Source organism: Poecilia reticulata, chromosome 9, assembly GCF_904066995.2.
Source record: "Poecilia reticulata chromosome 9, P_reticulata-male-v2, whole genome shotgun sequence".
Taxonomy (NCBI): Eukaryota; Metazoa; Chordata; class Actinopteri; order Cyprinodontiformes; family Poeciliidae; genus Poecilia; species Poecilia reticulata.
The window spans coordinates 2,275,218-2,303,029 of NC_088838.1; the positions used below are offsets into that span (position 1 = coordinate 2,275,218).

A 27,812-nucleotide genomic window follows, 5' to 3' on the forward strand; every position below is an offset into this window, starting at 1 on the left:
GTGGCGGTATTGCACACTTTCATTTAAAAAAAACCGCCATAAAGAGAAGAAAAAATTTGGACGCAGGGAAGATAACAAGCCCTGTTCAAATTCGCCATTTTTACTCGCATAATATTTCCTTAAAAGTAGAGCGGGCCTTGACAATAGTTACTAATTTTGGTAAATTCAAGCTGGTGACGTCAGACGACAACACAACGGGACAACAACCGATGGAAATGAAATATAATATATATATAATATAATATATAACATATAACTTACGTTGGTTTCATAAATAATTATTTTATCAATTTTATTGCGACTTGTATGATTATTACTATAGGCAGTGGCGCAAAAAGTGGGTATGCAGGGTATGCAACGCATAGGGGCGCAGCACCAGAGGGGGCGCCAAAACCCCGTCTGGAGGGGGCGGCGCGCCGATGATGTTTTCCCGTACACTAATGCGCGCCTTACACTCCTTCCTCCTTTTACCCTTCACGTATCGTCGCCTCGGGGGGGGGGGGGGTGGGGGGGGGGGTGCTGAGAGTGAGCGTCGCTCCTTGACCCTGACGTTCCGTCCCTCGTTCGGGGGGCGCCGATCTATGTTTTTGCATCCACCTGAACAATGTGTAGTTGCGCCACTGACTATAGGAATCATTCATGTTATAAATGCATGGAGGCTGTTTGTTGCCATTTGTACTTTTATTCATAAACTTAACCTGGTTTTAATTAAGCTCCATAAGACAGAGAGACTTTGATATTGTGAAGTTGTTGTTCTAACTCGTTCATCAATGTTTTTATTCTAAGCAAATGAAGATGAAAGAGGAAGCCACAGAAATCAGGTGTTAGGAAACCTAAAGACTTTCCTGTCTCAGAAGAGGCTCTGGCTCCACCAGATCACCAAGCAGCTCTGAAGATGAACCTTCACATCGTCTTCTTGGTGTAACTATTTTTTTTACTGAGCAGCTAGCTACATTTTCAACAACAAAAACTGCTGTGTTACCAACACCAAGTGCTCAATAAACATGAATTGATTTAAATAATTTTTCCCCTTGTTAATCTAACATTTTATTCATACATTTTTCTTTCATACATTTTATTTAGTTGTTGGCTTTCAGAGCCCTGTGATGGACTGGTGACCGGTCCAGGGTGAACCCTGCCTCTCATCTGATGACTGCACCAGCCCCCCTCACCACCCTGCAAGGATCAGCGTAGTCAGATGGATGGAAAGCTTTGAAGGTAGTTTGTCTCCTTAAGTCCACACTTAAAACAGCTTCATAGTTAATGCCAACATCAGCTGATTCTATGACATTGTTGACTATTTTTTTTTACTTCTAACATAAACAGGCAAAGAAGACACCCAGAAATGTTTTTCCACCCCAGGCATTTGGTCCCAATCATCATCGCTTCTGATGATGTCACATACATGGCGAGTCCACAACGTCTTAAAATTGTAAGTATTATTTTTTTATTTTCCATTTTTCTGTTCTCTTTAAAATACAAATGCTTTCTCTGTTTAATTGCTCTGTTCTTTTTGTAGGTTTCTGTAAAGTGCAGTGAACGGGAATGTTCTGTGGTTGATCCTCACTGTTCATAGGAAGGAGAAACGTCAGTTTGTCTGCAGTAATACTGGAATCCTGACATTGAATTAAAACAATACTCTGTCCTTGGTGAAACGGTTTTCGCATTTCCTCTAAAGTGTTCCTATTGTTTCATTGTGCTGATTTTCATAATTTTGTTGTTTGAAAACTTTGAATGTATTGACAGTTTGTACAATTGTCTTATAGTATAATGGCTCTTGAAAAAATGTTGGTACGACTTTGTTTGACGGGGTGTGCATAAGACTGATATGATACTGTCAAAAACATGACATAACACATGTTAGGAACATACCAACAGTGTCATGAAGTGTCATTCAGTAAATAATGACAATTTTAATGGGAAGGTTTTATGTTATGTTTATGACAGTGTCATGTCAGTCTTGTGCACACCCCATCAAATAAAGTGTTACCAAAATGATATTGAAAGCACAATGTAATTATAATTTTTCTTCTTTAAAGTAATAACTTTTATGTTTTTTTGTCACACTTAAGTTTTCATGTTCATTGTGTTCACTTTTGATGTGTAAACTGATCATTTATGTAAAGTTGTGAGTAAAATTTGACAATTTTAAAATGTCGGTAATTAAACAAAATATTTGAATTACCTTGAACATCTTGTGTAATTAATCTTTCTATGTAATTGTAGCCTAAAACAATGTAAGTACTCTAGTGTAGTTATTCCAAAATAGTACAGTTTAAGTACATAAATAAAAGTATGTTAAAATTTAATATACTAAAGTATACTTTTTTTAATAGGGCATGTTCAACCTCCCAACAACTGCTTATCCTAAGCCAAACTATTCTGCAGGCTTTTTCTACATGAACACATCCACTTTGGACGCCGTAATGATGAGACGATACTAAGTCTTATGTTTAGTTGTTCATTCATCCCATTTATTCGAATGGGATGAATGAACATACAATATTGCTGCATTTAGTGAATTGCTAATTTCTATTTGTAGTCCCATGAAATAAATCACATAATACGCAAATCAGTTTGGCATAATAAGTAAAAATTAAAAATGCAATAAAACCAACAAATGAAAACAAGATATGGCTGGGTAAACCTATTTTAAGACACCTATAACATAAGGTGCTAGTGCCTTTTGACAGTAGTGCAGGAGTGTCATACACACATTTCTAAATCTTTTTACTTGTCAATATTTGACTTCAGGGCGGTACAAAAAGCCCCCAAATTATTATTCCATAATTGTTAAAACTTTGACCTCATGCCTTACATAAATAATTACACAATGTCAAACTTCTTCTTATTCAATAGATGAGGAAACATGTGTCTTTGCTGCTGCATTGTTTAGATCACATCTCAGTTCTGTGGTGAAAACGGTACCCTATGGTGTAAACAGTGTAGGGACGGGATTATCCCCTTTTTGCCATAAAATCCACATGACCAGTGCTGTACAGAGGAGTAAATCGTCCTGCACTGCCATCTTGAGGTATATTTGAATAATTGCAATAACTGTCTTTGTTAACCAGGCAAAGACAATTCATCACATCATTAACTCACATTTAGTCATTTTATGTGTAGCATACAAAGGGCATGGTGTAATTTATTATTAATGTAAGGAAAATACAGAAGTTCAAAGTAAGGACATTTTTTAAAATATTTGTATATAGATTAATAATTAAAATAGACAAGTTGACAAAATATTGCAATATTTTAAAATATTCTTTCCATTATGCTTTAATACATTTTACCATGTCCTCTTACAACGACTGTACAGAGATCTAAATAAAGATTTTTGTATTTTTCTACTTATTATAGCCACTTATCCCTGGTTTATAAAACACTAAGGGCAGAAAATGACCCTTGATTTATTGATAAATCTGTTCATCATCAAGTCAAATGTGTTACTTTATTCCCGAAGCCATAAAGAAAAAATAAGATTTTATCACCTACTAGGTGCTTCCTGTTAGTATATTAGTTGAGACCTGAGCATACATTATTAACTGACAGTAACTAACCAGTTAAATTTTGTTAGTTTGTTTTTTGGTTTGTTGTTAAATGCCTTTCAAACTGTGCTGACTCCATCATTATGTTTTGTTTAGTTTTCCCTTGGACACTATTTGTCTGTAATTTCATTTTATTCGTTATTATTTCAGTATTGTGTAATATTTCATAAGAAAACATTCTATGTTCCCCAACCAAAATACAAAGCTACATAGTTAGCTAATTAGTAATAATTGGGAGCCATTTGTTTGGTGTAGACTAGTTGCTTTCTGTATTTTGTCTGTGGTTGATATATCCTTTTGTGCTTTTGTTACAGTTTTACAAAACAAACTAGAAACGAAATGGAAAATAAAACAAGAAAACTATGAAGCACTGGATTGTTTTCACCTCAGGTGTTAGCTAGCTGTCTAGCTTTGCAAGACCAACACATTGTGAGGGCAGCATAAACCGTAGAGCCAATATGGAGAATTAAAAGAATAGAACTTTGACAGCTTTTGAGAAAACCTGCAGAAATTCTGAATTAAGATTGATCCATTGTAATTGCAGTAGAACAATATAGACAGAGTAATTAAACCACATCATTTCTTCAGTCAGAAGAAACACAGACAGCCTCAGTAGATCTTTTTTCCCCACAGCTATAACAATGTGTAGTTTTCTTGGGTTCCAAATCAGAAAGTGTGTGTGTGTGTGTGTGTGTGTGTGTGTGTGTGTGTGTGTGTGTGTGTGTGTGTGTGTGTGTGTGTGTGTGTGTGTGTGTGTGTGGGTGTGTGTGTGTGTGTGTGTGTGTGTGGGTGTGTGTGTGTGTGCGTGCGTGCGTGCGTGCGTGCGTGCGTGCGTGCGTGCGTGTGTGTGTGTGTGTGTGTGTGTGTGTGTGATGGGGGAAGGGGCCAACTTGACTGAGTTATATACAGCTTCTTAGAGCTTTGTTTCGATTGTTAACTTATAAAATCCTCTTTTAAGCAGGGTGGTTTGAGCCATTTTTGCACCTTTAATCAGTTGTGCACTCAATCTTTGTAGACTGCCAACAACATGCCCTCCCTTCAATTGCACATGCAAACCATGTAGCACTCCTTATTTGGGTTGTGGGTTGTTTTGAGGTTTGATTATTATTCATATCTTACTTTGATTAGACCAGTCCTGCTTTTGTTTACTTTAGTTTAATTCTTTTCAGTAATTCTAGTTTATTTCTTGCCTCTGGTTACTGTTACTCTAGTTTAGTTATGTTTCTCAGGTCTAGTTATTGTTAGATTTATTTCCTAGGCCACTGTGTACTCCCCAACCCCCGACCCCTTGTCCCATTTTCTCTCTCTCTCTCCATACCTCAGGCGGCACCTTCAACCCGCTTCTGATCAGTCATTTGATTCCTGTCCAGTAATCAACCTTCCAGTATAAATACAACTCATTCTCAGTTCCTCCTTTCTGGTTCCTAATGTCAAATCATGCCATCTCTCCATTATTTTTCTGTTATATCCCTATTGTCTTCATTTCCTGGATTCCTGTTTTTGCTCTGTTTTGGCTCCCTGTATGTTCTGTGTTCTTCATTTCTCATTTAACGATTCATCTCAACACCTTTGCTGCTCTACATTTGGGTCCTCTTTATCTACAAATCATGACAGAAGAAACCAATCAAATGGAACCAGCAGACCCCCACCAGAGTGAAAGCGTAAGAAACTTCTTTAAAAACATGAGAACTAAACCTGAACAATATTCCCACCCTCACCTAGCCTTGGAATGGGTGAGTGCTGCTGTCAGTCCAAAAACAGTTGTAAAGCCAGATCTTTTTGATGAGGTGGAGTGGAACCAACAATCTGCATTTGCCCAGATTTTAAACAAACCACCATCATTTCCAGTTACCTCTGCTTCTCTGGTTACCTCAAAGCTTCTCCATTGGTTCAGATTGACGCCTCCTCAGCTTCTCCAGTGGTTGTGATAAAAGCCTCCTTCCATTTTCTGGTGGGTGGGTCAGCCCCTCCAGTCACCCTGGTTGGGTTATTATTGTTTTTGTCTCTATTAAGAGATTTTTCACCAGAATATTCTTGACCTTTAGAGAGCAGTTATGCACAGTGAGAAAACTGCAGAACTTTTCTCACAGTGTTGTTTTAAAACGACTGTCGTGTTTATGTGTGTTCACACTGTTATTTGCTGAATCTACTGTGTGTTTTCTCCCAGCTGACCAAAGTGCTTCACAAAATTTCAACATCATAGGTAGAAAAATACTAAATTAAGAAATACGTAACAATAAAATTGGCAATGAAATACCAAGAAAATAATAAAGTGAATAAAAATCAAAACATACTTAATTTGACTTTCAGTGATGCACCAAAAAAACTCCATCCATCCATCCATCCATCCATCCATCCATCCATCCATCCATCCATCCATCCATCCATCCATCCATCCATCCATCCATCCATCCATCCATCCATCCATCCATCCATCCATCCATCCATCCATCCATCCATCCATCCATCCATCCATTTTCTTCCGCTTCATCTGGGGTCGGGTCGCAGGGGCAGCAGCTTCAGAAGGGAGGCCCAGACTTCCCTCTCCCCAGCCACTTCTTCCAGCTCTGCCGGGGGAATCCCAAGGCGTTCCCAGGTCAGCCGAGAGACGTAATCCCTCCAGCGTGTCCTGGTCTTCCCCGAGGCCTCCTCCCAGTGGGACGTGCCCGGAACACCTCACCAGGGAGGCGTCCAGGAGGCATCCTGACCAGATGCCAGAGCCACCTGAACTGGCTCCTCTCGACGTGAAGGAGCAGCTGCTCTACTCTGAGTCCCTCCCAGATGACCGAGCCACATAAATTAAATCTTCCTTTTTGTCCCTCTATATAGAGGGGAGATGCGCAGTGCAGCGGATTTAACTCATCGTGCAGTTCTGTTGTACCAAGATTGTAATAATCACAACCTTCTCCTCAAGGCCTCAGCCTTGAGCTGAATCTGATTTAGCTTGCCGCTAAGAACCTCAGCACCTTTAACAGCATTTCAACATGGATTTAATGAAATGTGGACAGAGGCCCAGTTTAATTGGCAAAGTTTAAAAGCAATCAGTTAGTTTACTAAGATGCATTTGTGAACAAACAGAGATCAAACTCAAAGACTAAACTCACAGCATCAGATTATAGGTCTGGTAACAAAACAATCTAACTATGAAAATTGTTCTTTGAACTTGCCAGCTCCTTCAAATTTTAAATTTAAATTAACTATTTAAAATATTTCTAATTTATGTATGCTGAACCATTAAATCAGTTGATAATCTCTTAGTTCATTTATGGGTTGTTTCTAAATGTAATCAGCATTAAATTGTGTTTTTAGATCCACTGACTGATGACTTAATTTGGATTTAGCAGTGTAAATTATTGAGATTTATTTTAATTGTATGGTTTTATTTGCTGTTTTTAAAGCTATAATTATAGGTGTAAATATTGTCGGCAATGTCTTCCAGTAACATAATAACCCAGTAATATTTTACATTTCCTGTCAACTTAACATTTTTTAATACAAGCTGCATCAACCCCAAGTTGATCTGTTACTCTGTAGGATGATTGAAAAGACCGAGAGAGGGCTGAAGGAGTTCGGCCAAATCAACTTCATGACCAATGAGGATCCTATGGCACAAAGTCAGAGAAAGCAGAGAAAGATGAGGGTGGCCAGAGAAGAGGCACTGCAGTCAGAACTGCGGGACTAACTGGGGTGGCTAGCTGAGTCAGATGAACAGAAAACTCAAAAGAAGACAAACCGTTTGAGAAGGAGGAGGAACTGAACTGGACTGGCAGAGGAAAGGATGCAGGGATGGAGTGTGTGTCTGTGAAGCCTGCAGGTAGGTATGAGAAGAAACACACGAGATGGTCAGAGAGCATGTAGGCAATACAACTTGGCTGCCACCAGGGGAAGTTGTTGCCTTCAGCAATGCCAATTTTGAGCAGCAGAACAACTTAATAATTCCAGCGTATCATCACAGTATGGTACAACATCGTTAAGTCTGGATGATCTGGGTCTAAAGCATAGATGCCGATGATTATATTTTCTGCATGTTCCACAAATTATGTGGGAAAACAAGTGGGACAGATTAGTGCAGACTGCTGACATTAACAAACATTAAAACAAAAATATGATCAGCAATTTGGGTTTCTGCAACCGAGGTGGCTGTGTTCACTGGTACAACAGACTGAACTGGAAGCCGTCTACAAGAAAGGACAGAGCAGACTTGACCAAAAGGAAGCTCTTGTCTCATTTTGTGCAGCAGGTGGCGCCAAGCTGTCATAATAAAATACGCTCCTTTGGGAGTGAGAGGGACAGTTAACTGTACCGTCACAGAATGGCTAATATAAACTCTGGATTATGACTCCCTGCAGCGCAGTTTCCCAATCCGTGAATTTCAAATGAGCAGATAATGAAGCTTTAAATCCAGACAGCGTCAGAGGGAGTTTGAACGCTGGATGAAGGGAGAACCTGCAGGGCGGTTCTATGTTCTGGAACAGGCCAGTCTGCTGCGCTGCTGTTTCCTCCAGGAGCTCAGCCTCTGCTCTGAGAGGACAGATTTAAAAACTCATATTTCACATCAGATTTACAAAATACCAGGTGTTAAAAATAAACATCGAGCCCTCTCAGAGTAATTCAGTAACAATGACTTTACCTCTGTGCGATTTTGTTGTGTTGTTATTTTAAAATGAAAGGGGTGAACGCTGCAAACCCAAGGCAACATGTTGGTCTTTAACAATTAATACTTTGTTATTAAAATTTGTTATTAAAATTTTGTTCCAAAATATTACTTAAACTGCACATTCTGGTTTGAAAAAAATGATAATTGTTCCTGACTGGGATGCAGTAGTAGGTTCCCAATAACTCCACTCGTGTCCCAGAAGGCAATGCAGAGGAAATGTAAAGAGGACCACCCATAGCTCTGTGGAAGTCTGGTGTTTCTGCAGTTCCTGCAGCTGGGAAGGACTGCAGGAATACAGGAGGAGAGCCCATTAAAAATAATCGGCAGGCCATACTTGTCCCACTGCTGTTAAATGAAGAACATCTTAGATTCTGCTTCATATTATTCAATAAAATTCAACTTCAGTATATTTAATTTAAGCTGTTTTCTGAGGGATTTGTTGGGCTTTAAAAAAGTGGACAGATATGAAGATTAACATCCTAATGTAATTTTTTTACTTTAACTTGATTACAGGAGTAGTTTATAGATCAGACAGCACAACAAAAGTAATGCCATTATCAAAATTAAACCTTTGAGCTAATTGATTCTAGTTCTGTCGTGTTTCTGTATTTATTGTTCATAATTTTGTAAATATGTTTTGTGTAATTCTTCAGTTATGCGACTGCCTCAGATGAGGTTCCTGATGACATGTTTAATATCAAATGTTTATTTTTACTTGATTTCTTCACTTGCTTGCAAAGCCTTGATTTCCTCCATTTTCCATATTACCAAGAGAGACATACATATTGCAGCTTTCTGTCAAATGTAGAGCAGATTAATGAATGAATGCTACATTTTAATATCTAGAACCATTTACTAATCAGTTGTTACAGGAAGCAATATTCACAGGATAAATACACTGACCAGGATCACCTTTCCTTTTCTCTGAACACATGGTTACTCCTGGGAAGGCTTCCCTTGTGAAGTTCTACATGCGTCTCCTTTCTTTCTCAAGAGTATCAAATAAAATCACATTTTATTTGTATAGCACAATCCAACAAGGCATTTCAAAGTGCTTTACACAATAAACGCACAAAAAACGCAAAGTCATGTATTTTTTGGTGTTTTTATTATTTTTTTGCTTCTTTATGTAAATATTTCCAACATGATGAACAACACAATGAACAGTCCTGCACAGAAGTCTAGTAAGAACCAGTCATATCTATTTTCCTTACAAGCAGCTAGACTTGTAAGGAATCATTTAAAGTGCTCATTAATGATACTTTTCCATGCAGTCATCTGAATGTTCTTCAAAGATTTGGGGTTTTCTTAATGGTATTCTTAGATTTTCTTTAAATTTAGCCTTCACTTACACAGATTTCCCCACTGAGATCCAACATCTCATTTACAAGAGATATGTTTTGCCAAAAAAAAAGAAATGAAGTAAATTAAAAATTCTGCCAAGTCCATGTACTGCCAGGGTTCTTTATTAGTGTTAGGATTGTAACTTCAGGCAGAACACAGTTTTGGCCTGCAAGACTTTAGCACTTTCCTGGATTGGCCTTCTGCTACTGTCCACTTTCTGTAGACGTTTCCAGACATGACATCTTTTCTTCTGCTTGTCTACTGTCCCAACTTTTAAACACACTCAGCACAGTATTCTGTCATAAGATACATGGTCTGGTAGGAAAAAGCAGGAACAATTCAAACATCATGCAATTCAAATTAATATGTAAATCCAGTCAGGTTCAGCTGGTCATAGAATCTAAATCATTAATCAAAGGCTGTCTAGAAAAGCAGCTGCTTGTTTTGAATCTTTTCTGATGCTGAACTGCTTAAGAACATCTCATGATGCTCCAAACCCACAGCTAGACTGCTGCTCTAAAGCTACTTAGTTTGCAACAGTTTTGTCAATCATCTTATCATCTTTCACTAATTAGGTATCTGAAGAGCTTTAATACATCATTTCAGCAGATAAGTTTCAGTTGCTCTACTGGAATGTGGAAAGCTCCTTTTTTTGAGTCATTTGGATTCATTTGTAGAATTTAGATAAACATGTGTAGGAGACAATAGTTTATGAAGATGAGATGGGAGGTAAACATTTTAGAATTTTTTCCCAGGTATTTACATCTGGGAATGTGATGACAGCACCAGAAGATCACAATATTTGATGCAGAAAAACACAGTTGAGGGAAAATAGTGTGTAGACTTGACCTGATGCTGCAACCAAACAACAAAGAGTCCACAAGAGCTAACGTAGGTTTTAGTCTGTAACATTCCATATTCTTTAAATGTTTTGGTGGTTACTTTTAGCTCTGAAACAACAAACACCTGTCAGTACAAGTACCTCAGTATCTGTTCACTTTAAAGGTGTGAGGTTTCGTACAGAACCTGAGGTCTTCTAACATTTCCCACATCTAGAGGTGAATACCCGGAGAAAATAAACAGCTGAAATACTGACCTGTTGCTTTTTTTTTTTTTTTTAGGTCAAACCTAAACTGCTACTTCAAAAAAGGAAAAGTTCAAAAAGTTTAGAAAAACACTAGCACATTTATCACACCACAGCTCAGAATACAGGACAAACTTTCAACTTTAAGGTAAGCTTTATTGAAATAACAGTCCTGATGACAGAAGAGTTTTTCTAAAGGTGGCGAGCAGCAGGGTGCACTGACATGTTGGAAGCCAGGCTCAGTATCTGGTGCTGGGCGGGAAGCAGGCCAGGAGGACGGTCCCACTGATTGATGCCCTTTCATTATTGCACTGCTTGCTGCAGCTCCCACAGTAGTGCAACAGGGAAAGAGTGTCAGGCAGTGAATGTGCTGCAGCTCCGTGGGGTGACGCAGTGAAGCCTGCAGGGTCACACAGGCTCAGTGTAGCACTGATGTTTCTGCTGGGTTTCAGATCATTTAGGGTTTAGGGTAGTTTTGCTGAAGCCTTCGAGTCAGTGAATTCTAACAAGGCCTTTTTTAAGCTCTATGTGAACAACTTATGTTAACTTATGTTCAGGTTGAGCAAAGTTGGAGCAAAGGAAGAAGTTTTATAACAACTGCAGCTATTTTTATTACATGACTTGATTACAGAATAACTAACAAGCGCTGGTAGATATAAACAGAGCAGAGGGAAGCTCTGTTAAGTGGAATCATGGGCCCAGTGAGCCCACAGATAGAGGTTTCCATGTTTAAATTGATCCTGTTTTGAACCCAGCTGTTTCATCAGGGTAATGTGGTGAAACATAGGGTAAGGTTAGGGCTCTGGAACACTCTTCATACAGTCTTGTAAAAAGCATCAGGATACATTCAGCTGATGATTGTAACTGACATTAAAAAAAAATGATGATGATACAGAAACATCCCCAATCCTGCTTCCAAGTCAGTTTTTTCTCATGGCTATCATTTCATATCGGAAAACTGTTCAGTACCAAAACAATGATCCCAAGAAACAAATGATCCCAATTAAAGATGAGAATCAATGCCAAACTTGACATTTTGTGGAATGTTCTTCATTGAATGTAAATTACAAAAAACCTTTAGCAGTGTCTTATGTCTACAAGTGGAAAGCGTTCTAATGTTTTTTAGGTGTAGACATAACACAATTAATTCTACTGCTTCTAAAATTAAATGTGTGGATTACTCCTGCTATAATAATTTTGCGTATTACTATTTTGACAGTCACACATATATGAGACCACAGCTGAGAGTTACTGTATCTACTTTATAGTGAGAGCCAACTCTTTCATCTTCTCTCAAATCTTTTTAATTTTACAATCCATTTCTTTGAGTTACTGAAATTGGGAACAAATCTGGATTAAAATAAGTACCGTAGTGAGTTTTAAAAGTCAAGGTGTTTTAAAACTTATTGCTACTATTTTATGTTTTGCAGATGTAACACTGGCATAAGGCTGGAGAAAAAAGTTGAATAAAAAGGTTTTGAATGTAGACGTTTATAAACAGAACCGCTTATTACACAGCACATCACCCCATTTAGCTGCTCTGCTCTCCAAAGTTTAACACTGGGAGCCTAACAAGTTGACATTAGCTAGCTAATTAGCTATCTGCTCATGCAAACGTGCACTCTGCTGTTGAACACACCTGCTTAGCATGCCAACAGTACTTTCAGAATGAATTTCCTTAACGACCGGAATTGTTGGAGGTCCTTTAGTTTTTAAACCAGAATTTTCATAATTACCAACTTTCAGTCCTGTAAACAAGGGGATACAAGTGGAAGCACAACGAAACAAGTAAGGGAAGGACACCGTGGAGCAACACTCCAGTCACTGCAAAACTTTCTCTGGCATCTAAGACAGAGGGAGCCGTATGACAGTATTTGTGGTTTTGAAAGCGTAGCTTTTTGAAACCTGGTTAAAACCGACCCATGCCCACTGTAGTGGTTGCCGTACCTGTCAAGTCTCCCGTCTCCCGCTGGTAAATTACAGTACAGTAAATTACTGAACAGCTGTCCCAGCATGATCCTATATTAGTATTTTCCCGTAAAATTCCCCTATTACAGTAATTACGTCGCACAAAAGATAATTTATCTTTAGTATTTAGAGTATCAGGCTAAAAAAGCTCAAGTCAAACCGTATTTCCATCATTGGAGATGGTTGAGAAATATAAATACCGCTGTGTTCACCTGGACAACAGGCTGGACTGGAGATGCAACAGTGAGGCGTCTGTAACAGGGACAGAGCAGACTGTACTTCTTGAGGAAGCCAAGATCCTTCAAGGTTCGCAGCAAGATGCCGCAGATCTTCTATAAGTCTGTTGTTGAGAGTGTCATCTGTTCTGCCGTCATCTGTTGGGGCAGCAGCATCAGAGCCAGGGACAGGAACAGCCTGATAAAGAAGGCTGGTTCTGTTCTGGGGACGACTGTGGAACCTCTGGAGATGATTAAGCAAAGAAGTATTCTTCATAGGATCAAGAAAGTTATGGACAACCCTGACCATCCTCTTCATGAGACTGTTTTGGAAAGGCAGAACATCTTCAGAGGATTCTTCAGATTCAGTGCAGTACAGACTGCTGCAGGAGATATTTCCAGCTAACATCCATCACAATTTTCAATAACTTTTTCGAGAATCTAAATTGATGAGTTACAACATTTAATTTCCCTTTGAGATTAATAAAGTATTTCTGAATTTGCATTAATTTAAATTTGAGCGATATTACTTCCCACTGAAAGATTTTAAAGATAATTAAAAGCAGAATAACGATATTCTCCTCAAGTTCAAACTTAAAAATAAGTAAACAAATAAAGCCTGATTTCCTAATACAATCAAAGCTGCATATAATCATATTTTTAGTAGGTTGTACCTTATTTCTAATTAAAGTATTTTAGAAAACATTTTTAATGCAAGACATAAATATGCCTCACCGGATTACGGGCTCCCTCTGAGAGACTGATGGTGTTTCCAGGTGAGATGCAGTTCAGGGTCAGGATTTAGTGAGCAAACATTACAAAGTTAGTTCACCTCTCAAACAGACCGGAGAGGCTTCAGTCAACTTTATTAGCAATAGTAGTTGATGCCTGACTTGACAATAAAGCTACAAGACAGCTTGTAGCACACTACACATTACAGCTGAGTGAGCTGAATGAAATGAGAAGTTTAGGTTCATCAACTGGGAGGCAAACCACAGGAGGAAGAGAGTCCCTCACAGTCAAGACCCTATAAGCAATATTGCACTACTCTGTTAGTGCTAGTGAAAGCAGAGGCAATACTGATAGGGTCTTGTCTGCAAGGTGATGTAGATGAGATGCACCTGTACCCAGAGATGAAAACTTTCATCCTGGCTTAAACAGGAGGTAGAGGAAGAAGGGCATAAACAGCAAACATAAAGAGTGTGGAACATCAGTGTGTAAGGAAGGGTTCAGTGAATGCGCATACGAAACCGAGGGGTTCGGTACCTCAAAAAAGGTTAAGAACCACTGGTCTAGATGCAATAGTGAAAGCACAGAAACCTGGCTTAACAAGCCAATCAATGTAGATCTGAGTATTTCATGCAGTCACACTGCCACTCAGCAGCACTACAGTTAGTGTTGAATTTAAATTGATATAAATGGTTAACAAAAATAAGAAGCTTTTTACTATTACTATAAGTAGCCATCACTATTTAAAACATGCTGCAATCACAACAGGGGGTTTGTGAGAAACATTCAACTTTCCAGTCAGAATTCTAAATCAGAGAATTTCAGTTCTGCAGTGTCTGAATTATCTACTACACTATGCTGCTTCACCACTAGAACACAAGCTGATTTCTGTCATAAATTCAACAAATTCATAACATAAGCACCTATGTAAGATCTATTCTGTTCCCTGAAACCTTTCTAATGTCAGCTGGGTAGAAAAAATCATGAGATAAATAAACACAAGCAGTTCTGTCAGAGAAGTCTTAATAAAGTGTACATTATGAAATAAAAATGCCAGAAATTTGCCTCAACTTTTGACAAAACTGCGACAACATTCAGCCCTTTTCTTAGAAAAAGATACAGTAAGTGCTTTTATTGAAATAAATTAATACATTCAATGTCCCAGCGTATTATTTAATATTCATCATCATCACTGTAAAGTTCTGAGTAGTAACACTCTAGCACAAATAGGTTTGTTTTTTTTTGGACATGTTTGTCAATAATAGACAAAAAAGACATGTCGTTTTTGCATTTCTCACAAAAAGAGAAATACAAAACAAGAGCATTTCTCTGATTTTGCCATATTGCGATGTGTGAATGAGTTTTGAGTAATGAAGTAAGAATGCTCAGCAAAAGCTGGTGTATTTTTATTTTTTAGAACCATGTGGCCTTAATATGATGAGCAATTCTGTGTTTTTGTTTTAAAAAAAAAAAAAAAAACGGTTAAAATGTGCATTTCTACTGCTTGCTAAAAAGTGATCTAGACTACTTAATGTTTTTGTTGTGACTTTCTACATGTCCTCCAAATGAGCAAATTTGGGTCAGATTTAGCACATTCTGTAGCAGTTTAAGAGTTGTTGTTTTTTTTACTATTTTTTAGCTCACTGTCCAAAGACAGCTATGAATAGTGCAAGAAAACGTGACAGATATAAAACACAACAACTTAATAAAATTATGGATTTATCATAAATCTAATTCTTCATTAAGAAACTGGTGTATTGGGAGGAAAAAATAAATACTTTTGTTTCTGTCAAAGTTTCAATAGATTGTAAGAATTTCTTTTTTCATCAACAGAAAACACTGAGCTTAAATCTCCTTATGCTCAGACCAAATATTCTTTCCTGAACTACACAGATTAAAGCTGAATGGGAGAAGGAAATGCCACCCAGATTACAGAGGAAAAGTGCTTTTCCAAGAGAGTCCCAACATTCAACAACAAACTCCAAAACATAAACAAAATTTGCCTGTAATAACTAACAATTATTTTTAATAAGTGAATATTCTATTAAGTATTCTAACAATTGATTAATTAAAAGGAGGGGGAAAAATCTATATTCTGTGGATTTTTCATTTTTGACTTGAGCTTATTTTATTGCAAATTAGATACAAATTAAACAAATATTTCAATTATTTTTTAAAGAAAAAAAACATTTTATTGCCTAAGATGCAATAACAGCATTCCTTTAGTGAATGCTGGATCATTTGTAGAAATGGAAACATCTGCAGCTAAAAAAATATTTCTAACATCAACATGTGAAAAGATCAGTCATTCTGCTTTACATAACATTAATACAGATTATTTTTCTGACTAAATGATTAATAATTTGATCACAAAATGTGCTTATTAGGAGATTTGGAGATTTTTTTATTATTATTTTTTTTACTAAATGTAATCTAGGTTAACCTAAAACTGCCAACTGAGGTGTTCTGGGTAGAAAATACAGACAAAGAAGGTTTTTTTAACTTAAATGCAAAATGTTCATATTGTTACACTTTTGGATTAATTACTCCCCTGAGTTTGTTGGGGTTTTTCCAGCAAATGGCCTCTTTTTAAATCTGCATACTTGAGTTAATTATTCAATTTCTAAATTAGTTGACAGTCATTTCAGTAATCGATTCATCACGATTAATGCAATTAATCTGATCGTTTCAGCTGTACTCCTGAATAAAAAATCCAAACAATCTGGTTCACAAGTTCTATTGTTTCAGCATTTTAAGTCTCAGAGGTGATCAAACCACATCTATTCTTGATATGTTTTCAATGAAAATTAGTCAATAAAGAAAACTTTATTAGATATACAAAATAAAATCAAGGTTTGAAGGATGTCAAAATTAATGCAAAATTATAACATGGCACAAAATTAAGCTTCTTCCACATAGTACTTTTTGGAAATTGTAAAAGAGACAAGTAAAATGCAGAGTGAAAGGTAGTTTATGTTACATCAGATAACAAAATTTAAGACTCAGAGATTCAAAGTAACTCATGGCCTGCTCTGGTGTTTGTTTGTCTGGTTCTTCTGTTTTATCTCCTGTGGCTTGCTGGCTACGTTCCCCCTTTTATTTGCATTTATTTCAGTTTTTGCATGTATTTTAGTTTTTACGTACGTACATACGTACATACGTACATACATACATACATACATACATACATACATACATACATACATACATACATACATACATACATACATACATACATACATACATACATACATACAGTTGTAGATGACAATTATATTATTGTTATTACTGATTTATTCTATTAATTAACATCATGATTAATCAATGTCAGCTAAAAAAACATTTCTGATTAACATTTTTTGATTAACTACTTAAAATTATTATATGCAATATAAGAAAGTTAATGCAACCAAGCAATTTAATTATATTTTTGTAAATGCTAAATAAATATTTTATTTCTTAAAGTTCAATAACAGCATTCCCTTAGTGAACGCTTGATCATTTGTAGCAAAGGATGCATCTGCAAATAAAATGTAGTTCATATCTATATCATTGTGTGTTTTATGTTGGTTTGCAGGTGATCCGAGATCAGCACTCTTCACACCTACCTCTGCAGCTGAGGATGATGTTGCAATCACAGCCAATCACTATGGAGACACAGTGGAAGCAGACATATTAGCCCAGGTCCCTATAGACTGCACTTCAAACTGACCTGTCTGCTCTGGTATCTACCTGCCCACACAGCATCAGGCGAGCTAACACATGCTATGCAACCCAACTCTCCTGCTCATTCTCCACACAACCTAGTGGAACAGCGCATGGCAATGTACTGCAGGCTGGGGGGTGGGCCAATTACTGTTGAAGCACCCATTAAGTCTTGTTTTAACTAACATTCAAACGTCTAAAGCCTCCAACTGCTTTTTGTATTGCTTGGATCATACTTTAAACAATTTAGGTTTTTCTTGACATCTGAACAGATTTATGAATGATTATGCTTTCTTAAAATGGATATTAAATGAAAGAGGATGCACCTTGACTCAGAGACTTTCATAGTTTACAACTAGCAATTTGTTTTCAGCAAAAATGTAAAGATTTCAATGCACTTTTATGTATTTGATTTTGAGTGTGTGCTAAACTCAGCAATCTAAACACCGTGGAGAAAGAAAGGAAGATACCATGCCACTTGTTCCAACATTTTTTCCATCCAACACACAACAAACAGAAAATTCCACATCCACTTGCAAAACAGTGTGGCTAAATCTGGCAGTGTAGCCTCCAGTGCACGCACAAACACACAAGCAAATAAAGCAATGCAGGACGATGAGCCCTAACCTCCTAGCTCCCTCCCTTTCCTCTCTCAGAGCAGCCCTGCCCTCCACATTCCTCACAAGGAGCCCCATCCCCCTTACGACCTGTCCCAAATAGGAAACTTACCCCATTTTTCCCACCCACGCGGTGACTTCTTCAAGCCTACACACTCAAATTATGCTTTGAAAAGTCGACTGAAAGACGGGGTGAGGGGTTCCGGGGGAGGTCTGCAGGAGTACACACACACATGTACATACACACACAGAATTATAATGGACTGCAGCATTCATCTGTATGCTCACATGTTCATCTACACAGAACACATGCACATGCTCTATTCTATAAAGCATGTTTGAAATTAAATACAAAATCACAGCTGAAAGTTTGCAATCATAGCAAAACTATTAATTAATGCAATTTATTTTCTGTAAAAGATCTGGTTAGTTTTTTGCTTTGTGGCTAAATGAGAATACAAACACTTGAGTTGTCAAAGGCCATTGTATTCTTGCTTTTTGAATTGTATGGTTATGACAGCAATTTGTTTTATTACAAAAGTAGCGGAATCCAGATTCTAAACCTTAAAATTATCTCCTATTTTTACAATCATTACACATTTATTGTGTTATAAATAAATAAACAATTTTCACAAACAAAATACTGAAGTTAAACTTATGTCTAAAACAAAGTGCTATAATTCAGTCACTTACTTCTGATCCAATCCGAAGAGTAAAACCTGGCCACTAAATATCCGATCAGAAAATCCAAATTAAATCCGACCCAGCTTCGAACTGATTTTACACTGTGGGCCAACATGTAGCAACACATTACACCGCCTTAAAAAATGTGCAAGAAGTTGAGTAAGTTGACCTCAGAGCTTGTTACTTAATGTGACACGTGGTCTGCAATGCAAACCTGTGTAGTTCTGTGAACAAAATGTTCTTTTTTTTAGGAGGCGTGGTCCAGGAGGCCTATATCTCCCGGGGTAAAATACAGCCTGATAATGGAACACGGCTGAATAGAAAAGCCACATACTCTTCCTGTCTGAACAACCTATGAGTGGAACCCGAGCTGTGGCTCAGAGATTCTAAATAAAATGTCCAAAATAAAGAATATGTCACCATGCCACTGTCATTGTATTAGATACATTATTGTGTTGTAAATATGAAAATTAACATTTTAATTCCAAATATAGATTTTCTTAATAACCTTACAACCATCAGTAAATTCACAGTCCAACTTCAGTTCACTAAAATATGTTAATCTCAAAGAAATTTAAATTAAGAGAACATAAAACAAATATTCTACATTTATTTATCCTTTCTCTCCACAAATAGCCCAATAAAATGGCTCCAGTTTAGTGGATGGAGCTACACTGTAAAAACCAGAAAACTTTCTTCTTATCAGTTTGTTTTAATTTTCAACAATCTGTGTGGTCCGGCTGCTGTAGTGCAGGACAAAGGCCAAATGCTATGACAATACTATTGCACTGCTTTAGCGCATGGTACAGTAGTGCAACATTGTCAAAGCAGCTGACCTCTGCATGCTGGGACACACAGACACTTGCAAAAACAAGAGTAGCTGTACCACACACACACACACCTTGCTCTTTGAATACACAACAGTCAACCACAAAATAAAGCGTCCAACAATTGTCCAATCATTCCAACTCAGTAGCAATTCTGCACCGTTTTATTTCTGTGTAAAAAAATAATTTGAAGTTTACAGCAGGAAGGGCCAAGACGGCAGTGTGTGTCAGCCAATGCCCTTTTAATATTGCACTGCTCGTGTGATTTCACAGTAGTACAACAGAAAAAGGGCTTTGAACTACATGGTCTCTATTCAGTGCATCAAACTCTCACAGGAACACCAGCATGCAACACCTCACCTCCATCAATATGTTGTAGACAGTGGTGGGGGCTGCAGCAAGCCTCCTCGCAGCTATCATGATTAACATGTTGCAAGCAGACAAGCAGCCGTGAAACAACCAAAACAGGCTTAAAAAGCCTACTGTGTGCTTCTAGTGTTAAATGCACAGGCCCCAAAAAGAGCATAAAATCTATGCAAATGGGGAGGGTGCTGTTACGCTCTGCATGGTATCATTTCTACACAATAAGAGAATATTACAAGACAATGTATCTATGGATTTGTTCCAGTCGGCGTTAAACTGCAGGGAAACAGGCATGGAACCAAACAGACAGGCGAAGCTCTTCCTATAGACTGCAGCAGTAACTGAGCTCTGCTGGGAGGAAACGAGGGAGGAGAAAACATATATAGGGCAAAGAGCACATTCCGAGATACAATACCAGAGACTTTCATTTAATACCTACTATTCCTGTCCCTTTAGCCAAAGTGGCAACGTGAAACCCTCCTCTTTTAGGAAACCGTGGTGTGGGGGAGTGGGCGCAGAGGAGAGGGGGCCGATAAGGGGGCGGCGGGGGCTTTGTTATTTCCAATGTCAGTAGCCGTTTCCAATCAGCTGCAGAATTCATTTTCCTGCCAGGACCCTCATAATCCAGCCATGCAGTGGCAGCAAAAAAACAAAAACAAAAAAAAAACAAGTTCCGACCACAGGCAGCGACCAGACTCCATGTCGTCCAATGCACAACAGGCTAGGCTACAAACGCTACATGGAAACCAGGAGATATGGGATCTCTTCCCCGATAGGACAGCAGGGTTACACGGTTGCTTCACCGACGCTGCTGCCTCTTCTTCTTCGTGCTTTCCTGTCCCAACAGATCGAGCCCGACACGCTGCAGCCACGCTCAGAGCTCACATTCCTGCACTTCCATCCGCAACTCAAACAAACACAAGGGCATGTGGCTCCGGGCCACATCCACAACGGAGCACAGCTGAACTGAGCATTTCTTCTAAGACCCTCTTTTCCACATAAACATGCTAACATTGCACAGCCTCGTTTTCCACTCTGCAACAGCAAATAGCAGCTCAGAACTCTGTGGACTTCTATGAAATGATAGAAGCTAAATGTTGACATGTTTTATAAAAGCGTGTCCTGTAAGGAGCAAATTCTGAACAGAGAATTGTGTAATTATTAAGTTATAAAAGCTTTAATAACTAGCTTATTAAAGATATATATTGGCTAATTAAGAAACATTTTTCTAGGGGGTCAGGGGTCTTTTGTGTAACCCTGGATCCTACTTTAATACCTGCAAAAGTGGTGGACCTTAACATTAAGTTAGGTTTGACAGAAGAAAGAAAGAAAGAAAGAAAGAAAGAAAGAAAGAAAGAAAGAAAGAAAGAAAGAAAGAAAGAAAGAAAGAAAGAAAGAAAACTTGCCTGTCACCTACTTGTCAATCACTACCTTTGTCAACATGCTCTCTCGCACGCTTTTACTTCAATCTCACTCAAATCAATGCGCGCGCACACAATATCAGCTCCACAGTTGTGAGCAGCAACTGCTCCTAAAATCTCCGCCGTGGTCAGTCAGACCCACCAGCACCCACGCTGTGCGCGAGCTGCATGCCATCTCCTCCCCCCATAGCGGCCAGCGGTTCTGCTTAGCGATACCTGGCGCTGGCAGGGCCGGTCCGTAGCCTCCAGCTCACCCAGCACAGGCTCAGCGGAGCTCTGCTGGTGGGTTCAGCGGACAGTTGCAGCCCGCCCTCACCGCCTTCTTCTCGCACAGCCGTCCTAACAGTCCGCCACAGCGACTCCTGGTCGGGGGAAACGTTGTTTCGTTCACTGGCAACCCTACGGCCTCCCAGCTTTGGACTCCATCTTTGACTAGTTGACATTCAGCTCTTGCCGAGACAAATTCCTTATTTGAATACCAGTTTGCCATTGGTTCAATTTACCTCTTCTGTCTGCTCTCATTGGTAGAAAATTTATCCCATCACCTCCATGATTGGTCGAATACGAAAAGGGGCGGTCATTGTATAGTTAAATTTTAACAATGAACACAAATTCTCCTTTCCATTCACAATTTTATCATTACCCGCCTTTGAGGAGCTGCTTGCTCTTCTAGCTTTTCAAGGGAACGAATATATAAACATAAGACAGCAACATATGTCTCCGCTGTAGCTGTGTTATCAACTGCAGAGGAAATGGCAGAAGAAACATCTCCATATGTGATCTGCTGAGATGCAGTGGAGATCATTCACGATACCAGCAGTTCACAGCACAGAAATTAGCCTACTTACAGGAGTCAACGATTTCCACGGAGCAGGAAATCAAGCCTGACTGGGAAAGTCATTGTTGTTGACGTGGGAAAAGTTCTATTAGAGGAGGCCAAAGGTGATCCATATGTCGCGCTGATTGGGTGGGACGGAGCAGTAGTGTGTGCAGAGGATGGGGTGGGAAAAGGTTAAAGGCGGCGAGCCTCTTTGGAGGTGAAGTGGTGGACGCTCGGAAGAGGGCAGCGGCCTGTGAAATCTGACATTCCTGACCAAGGGAGCTGAAATAATGGCATTGTCCGGCGGGAAAGACCCGCCTCCACAGCAGTGGGCTGAGGTGCATGCTGCAGGTTTAACGCCGGATAGAGTGTCTGTGGAATCAATTTCTTTTTTCTGGAGATGTGACAAAATGTTTTTATTTATAATTTTATAAATAAAAACATCTTTTTATTTATAAAATTGTTTATTTTACTTCTGGATTTTTTTAAAAGTGCACCTTGATATGTAGCAGAGAAAGAGCTAACAGAGTGTGAATGAAAAAGTTGCTTTTCCTTGTTCTTGTCAACAAAGTCTGCTGGATTTGATTTAAATGCCTCGTGCCCCATCCCCCAGCTCCAATGAGCGGTAGCTACAGTACATTTTATTATCAAGGAGTCAAACACTAATTTGACATAAAAAGAAAAAAAAAACAATTAAAAGACTAGAAAATGCCAGAGAAAACCGAACTTGGACGGACTGGAAGGTTGAGAGATCTCTCTTGTTCAGTCTTCTTTCCTTTCTTGCTCTACCCTCACTTTTGAGCAGAAACCTGACTGCCATGACGTGCTTTAGATGCTATGTTAGGCACGCGCGTTCATGTGCGCTCCTGCTCATGAGAACCGTGCGCGAGCACAAAGCGGCGGTGCTGAAGTGGGGCCGCAGGAAGCTCTATGCCCATATATAGTAGTGACGGCTGACTGATTACGTTGCAGCCGCATGTGACATGAGGCTGCAGCAGAGACAGAAACTCTGTTCATCCGCCCGGCTTCGCTGCCTTATTTCATTTTCAATTAGCCATTATTATTTTTAGTTTAAATTTAACTCTTAAGATGTCAGATCATCTTTAACCAAGAGATTAAGCTTGCTACTGAAAAACCTGTTGAATCTTTAAATTTGTTTAATTCTGCCTTCTGGCGGGTGCACATATATTTCAAACCTAACCACATTCATTTCTGGGACCCCTCTCCCTTCTAAGAGTGACTGAAGAGTGCTGCTTAGTTTTGGTCGTTTATTGAACTTTCGGAAACAATAGCAGCTGCAGTACAGAAAAATAAAAAGGATAAATAATCTAGAAAAACTGACAAAAAACAATTCAAAAACACTTGAATTCTTATTTTTTCTGGCTTTGTGTCTGCTTTACGCTACACAGAGATCTGTTACCAAAACAACCAAGTGATAACAAATCCACTAGCTGACAGAGCAAAGATTCAATCCTGACATTCAAGTATCAGGATTCAACACCAAACATGCAAACATTTCCTACACAAAGAACAGAACAATTAGTCTGTCACAGTTTTAAGTTGTTAGGTTTGATGTTTATTTGTGATTAAATAAGCAAATAAGCTACTAGTAAATGAGCTAGTAGCAGTAGAAGAGTTTGAGCGGAGTGCAGCAGAACCTCAGTCAGATGCTCCATTATTTGTTAGAGGTTTTATTTGAGGAGGCAAGACATTTGTTTGAGGGGGCATTGCCCCATCTTGCCCCATCATGTAGCTGGCCAGGATTATTACAGTCGTTTGACCAGGTATTGTAAATGTCCCTACATGTAGCTTAGAAAATGACAGCATCATCTGGACAGCCCCCATTGTTTAAATGCTTGGTTACCTTAGTACTTCAAACTTAATGTATTTGAAGAAAACACATAAAAAAAAAATGTAATTCTCCAAGTTCCTCTCAATATTCTTGACTTTACTTATAGAAATAATTTTGATAAATTTTATTTTAGTATAACTTTACATGTTAGTTTTAGTAATAACAAATCCTTCAGGCCTAAGTCTAAACTGTTGATGGTTTTCCCTCCAATTGGTTGGTTCCTTGATATTTTAAAACTGAATCATATTTATGGTCTGATATGTTGAAGCCTATTAGTGTCAGCATATCAGATGGTGACACTAAAAGATCAGTATCTTTTTATCTCTGAGAGTAGACCTTTTAGTGCACATTTTGCAACACACAGCAGAGGGAAGCACCGAGTTTAATAGTGTTTTAGCTCCTCGCCTTTGACGCAATGCAAAGTTATGTAAGCTTCATTCATTCATTCATTCATTCATTCATTCATTCATTCATTCATTCATTCATTCATTCATTCATTCATTCATTCATTCATCTCTGAGCAGTCAAGTTATCACAGGTTTACTTTAAAAGCAGGAGGTGGGTGATTTAGATCCTCGGACCACAGGAAGTGAAATGATGGTGTCAAGCAGCTACACTATACATGACAGAAACTGCTGCAGCACAAGATTCAGGAATAGAACTGGTCAGTTTCAGTAGCAGCGTTTGGTTTTGGTCCGGCATAAGTTCAGAATAATGTTATAGGGTGTTCAGCAGTAGCTCCCAAACTTCTTTGCAGTTTGACTGGAGAGTCCAAAAGTTTCTTTGAATTCTGAGGCATGTCAGAAATGTGACCACTCCTCTTTTTCTGCCAGGATTATCAACCCACTCACAATTAAAATCTCTGAAGTGACCAGTCCCCTGAAATGAGTGTGTTGTGTTATTTTAGTTATTCATTCTTTGTGAGTGTTTGTGTGTATATGAACATTCATCTGATCTAAATCAGAATGTACCTTTTTAAGATGACAATAATACTATTAACTGTGGTGGTAAGGTGCTGGTAAAAGAGATCAGCATAAGTTAAATAAGTTAGACATTCCTCAAAGTCACACAATGATTGAAATCTTTCTTCTATCAATGTTTTTCAGTGATTTCTTCTATCAATGTTTTTCAGTGATTTTCTTTTCAGATGAAAGTCAGATTAAAACACATTAGCAACATTTCAATGAACAGTCAACTTCAGTCACAGGTGGATCTGTTGCTTGAGCAAACTATACTGAACAAAAATATAAACGCCTCATGTCAAATATTGTTGCCATGTGGAGTTAACAACTGTAAATGAGCATTTACTGACATTTTATTGTACAAAAGTAATATTTCTCTTGATTTGTGTATAATTTTCAATCCAACTTGCTGTCAGTGAGCATTACTCAATGAGTTTTGGGGTTTTTTATTCAGTGCATGGGTGGGGCATGTCCAGTGGGTGATCAGACAAAATGAGCAGCAGCTGGAGAATCCTTGGACTGGGGACAATAAAAGGCCACCCACAATATCAAATTTTATCACAAGTCATAATGCCTCAGATGCTGCAAGTTAAACTTTAAAAAATGTAGCGAAGATTCAGGGTTTGCTAGGGTCCATGAACCTACAACTAGGTTTAGGTTTTAGGTTTACCTAACCTGGGTGCTTTGTTTACTACTTTTGGTAAAGTTTTTGTCCTGCTCCAACAAAATCCTGAGTTCAAATCCAAGCCAGAGCTTTTCTGGATATACTGAAGTTTGTGTTATTTCACTGTGAAGTCCCAGTTTTGCCCTCTGTCCAGAGTGTTGAATAGATTTAGTTATTCAAAATGTCTTTTGTTTGAGTTGGTGGGTTGGTGTCTGTCTCCTGCGGTCATTGCGCATGAGACAGGGGACACCTGGACAGGTTGGCAGTTCATCACTGGGCAACACAGAGACACACAGGACAAACAAACGTGCACAAACACACACACGCATGCACACACACCAAGCAGTTAAACTAGCAGTCATGTTTTAGGATTGTGGTAAGAAGCAGGAGTACCCAGAAAATCTCATGCATTCATGGAATATTTCAATGTTATTAATCTGAAATTTTTACTATTGTGTTGTAAAGAAATATACAGCTATATGGCTGTGACTTGGTATCAGTCTAGCTTCTGCACTGAAAAAAGAATCCTAGAATGGAATTGGTTCTCCTAAACTTTTGTATGCATTCATGCTGCTCTAGCTTTGCTAAAAGTTGTTTTTAGAGTCTGAGAAGCAATTTTCCAGTTTAAGAAACCTCTGAATATGTGGGGCACCATTTTTATCCAAGATGCTAGAAATCTGTCTATCTTTCTCTGAATTAGACAAGCCTCTTATATTCTTCTTTTAAGGGGAGAATCATTGTCTAGGGCTGCAAACATTGAAGTTATAACAGTATCAAAAAATATTTAATTTATGATGCGGTAGAAATAATGTTGCTCTTCTCTTCTGTAATGTTGCTTTATTCTGAAGAAAACTACTTGAAGCAGTTTCAGTCTTGTTTAATAAAGATCTACCAAAATGAATAATTCTCTTAGAGGAGGTGAAGTCAGTTGATTAAACTCAAACGTTATTAAAAATGGCTAGACATGGTCATTAGAAAATACTATTATTTGCTTGTGTTCCACTCTGACATCTATAATATCACTAAGTTGTAACCCAGATTTTTGCACTAAAATCAAGATCAAGAATATGAAGGGATCGGTGTTAAATGAATGCTTTAACGAAAGCATTTTATCCCTGAGCCAGCATTAAATGACCTGCTGGCTCAAATAAAAAACTAAAGCAGAAAAGGTTTATGTGTTTTGTAATTTTTGTAAATCTAATGCCATAAGACACAACTCCTGTTCAAGGTATGTGAAGATTTTGAAAGTTTTTATCGAACTGATCAAATTAATCTATGTGTTTATAACTGATCACATCATTAACTAACAAAACGTTTTGCAAAAGATAACTTATGTTAACTAATAGGAAGTTTAATCACATTAGTTACCCAATAAAATTAAAAATTGTGTCATAGGAAAATCTTTTTGATAAAAACATAATTTTATTTTATTAATCCACAACTTTTTTATTGAGATTGAAAAGCTTATTTAGTTTTTTCCTCCAGTCAAGCAGGTTTCTAACCCAGACTTTTAATGTCACTGTTCTAAAACATGTTTCTGTTGCATTTCTGTGAAACCTGCATGGTGGGAAGTATGGTAGTTGGTTGCTACTTTTGTTTTTAGCTGAAAAAGAGGGAGGAAACCTGAGGTCCCGGTGTCTTATGCCCCTTTCGACTGGTTCTACTTCAGCAGCCCTGCTCTACTCAACCCGCCCTGGTTCCACTCTACTTCAAAGTGAAAGACCCGGTGTCCTGTTCGGCTCTACAGCAGGGTGACGCCTCCTGGCGATGGGGGTTAGCGCCCCACCTCCGGGTGCCATGTGCTGTGCTTTGCTACTATGCGACCTAACGTGAGTTGCTGTTTTTCCGAGACAAAATGAGAAGAAAGAGCAGAGCAATTTTTTATAGCCTGGGAGGAATGCAAATGGGGGCTGCACTGTGGTGCAGTTGGTAGAGCTGTTGCCTTGCAGCATGAAGGTTCTGGGTTCGATTCCCGTACCCGGTCTTTCTGCATGGAGTTTGCATGTTCTCCCTGTGCATGGTGGGTTTTCTCCAGGTACTCCGGTTTCCTCCCACAGTCCAAAAACATGACTGTCAGGTTAATTGGCCTTTCCAAATTGCCCCTAGGTGTGTGTGTGTGTGTGTGCATGGTTGTGTGTCCTGTGTGTCTCTGTGTTGCCCTGCGACAGACTGGTTACCTGTCCAGGGTGACCCCGCCTCTCGCCCGGAACGTTAGCTGGAGATGGGCACCAGCAACCCTCCCGACCCCACTAAGGGACAAGGGTGAAAGAAAATGGATGGATGGAATGCAAATGTGGCGAGGAGGACAGCTGATCTCCACCCTGCAGCTAGAGGAAAACAGGTGGCCCA

The 27,812-nt window shown here is 38.6% G+C and overlaps 2 long non-coding RNA genes across 5 annotated transcripts; one reads left to right on the top strand and one right to left on the bottom strand.

Annotated features, from left to right (window-relative positions):
- Positions 1-701: 701 nt before the first annotated feature.
- On the top strand, positions 702-2,153 carry LOC145552801 (uncharacterized). The gene is made up of 3 exons (XR_014088919.1): positions 702-1,218; positions 1,327-1,432; positions 1,520-2,153. It is a non-coding gene; the product is annotated as an uncharacterized LOC145552801 (long non-coding RNA).
- A 4,249-nt stretch (positions 2,154-6,402) lies between these two features.
- LOC103469630 (uncharacterized) lies at positions 6,403-21,813 on the bottom strand. Of its 4 annotated transcripts, none has more exons than XR_014089156.1 (5): positions 21,382-21,813; positions 17,983-18,083; positions 17,157-17,195; positions 7,285-7,359; positions 6,403-7,153 (listed from the first exon to the last, which is right to left on the bottom strand). It is a non-coding gene; the product is annotated as an uncharacterized LOC103469630 (long non-coding RNA). The 4 variants fall into 4 exon arrangements; XR_014089155.1 differs by lacking the exon at positions 21,382-21,813 and adding an exon at positions 18,564-21,093; XR_014089154.1 differs by lacking the exon at positions 17,983-18,083.
- Between the last annotated feature and the right edge of the window lie 5,999 nt (positions 21,814-27,812).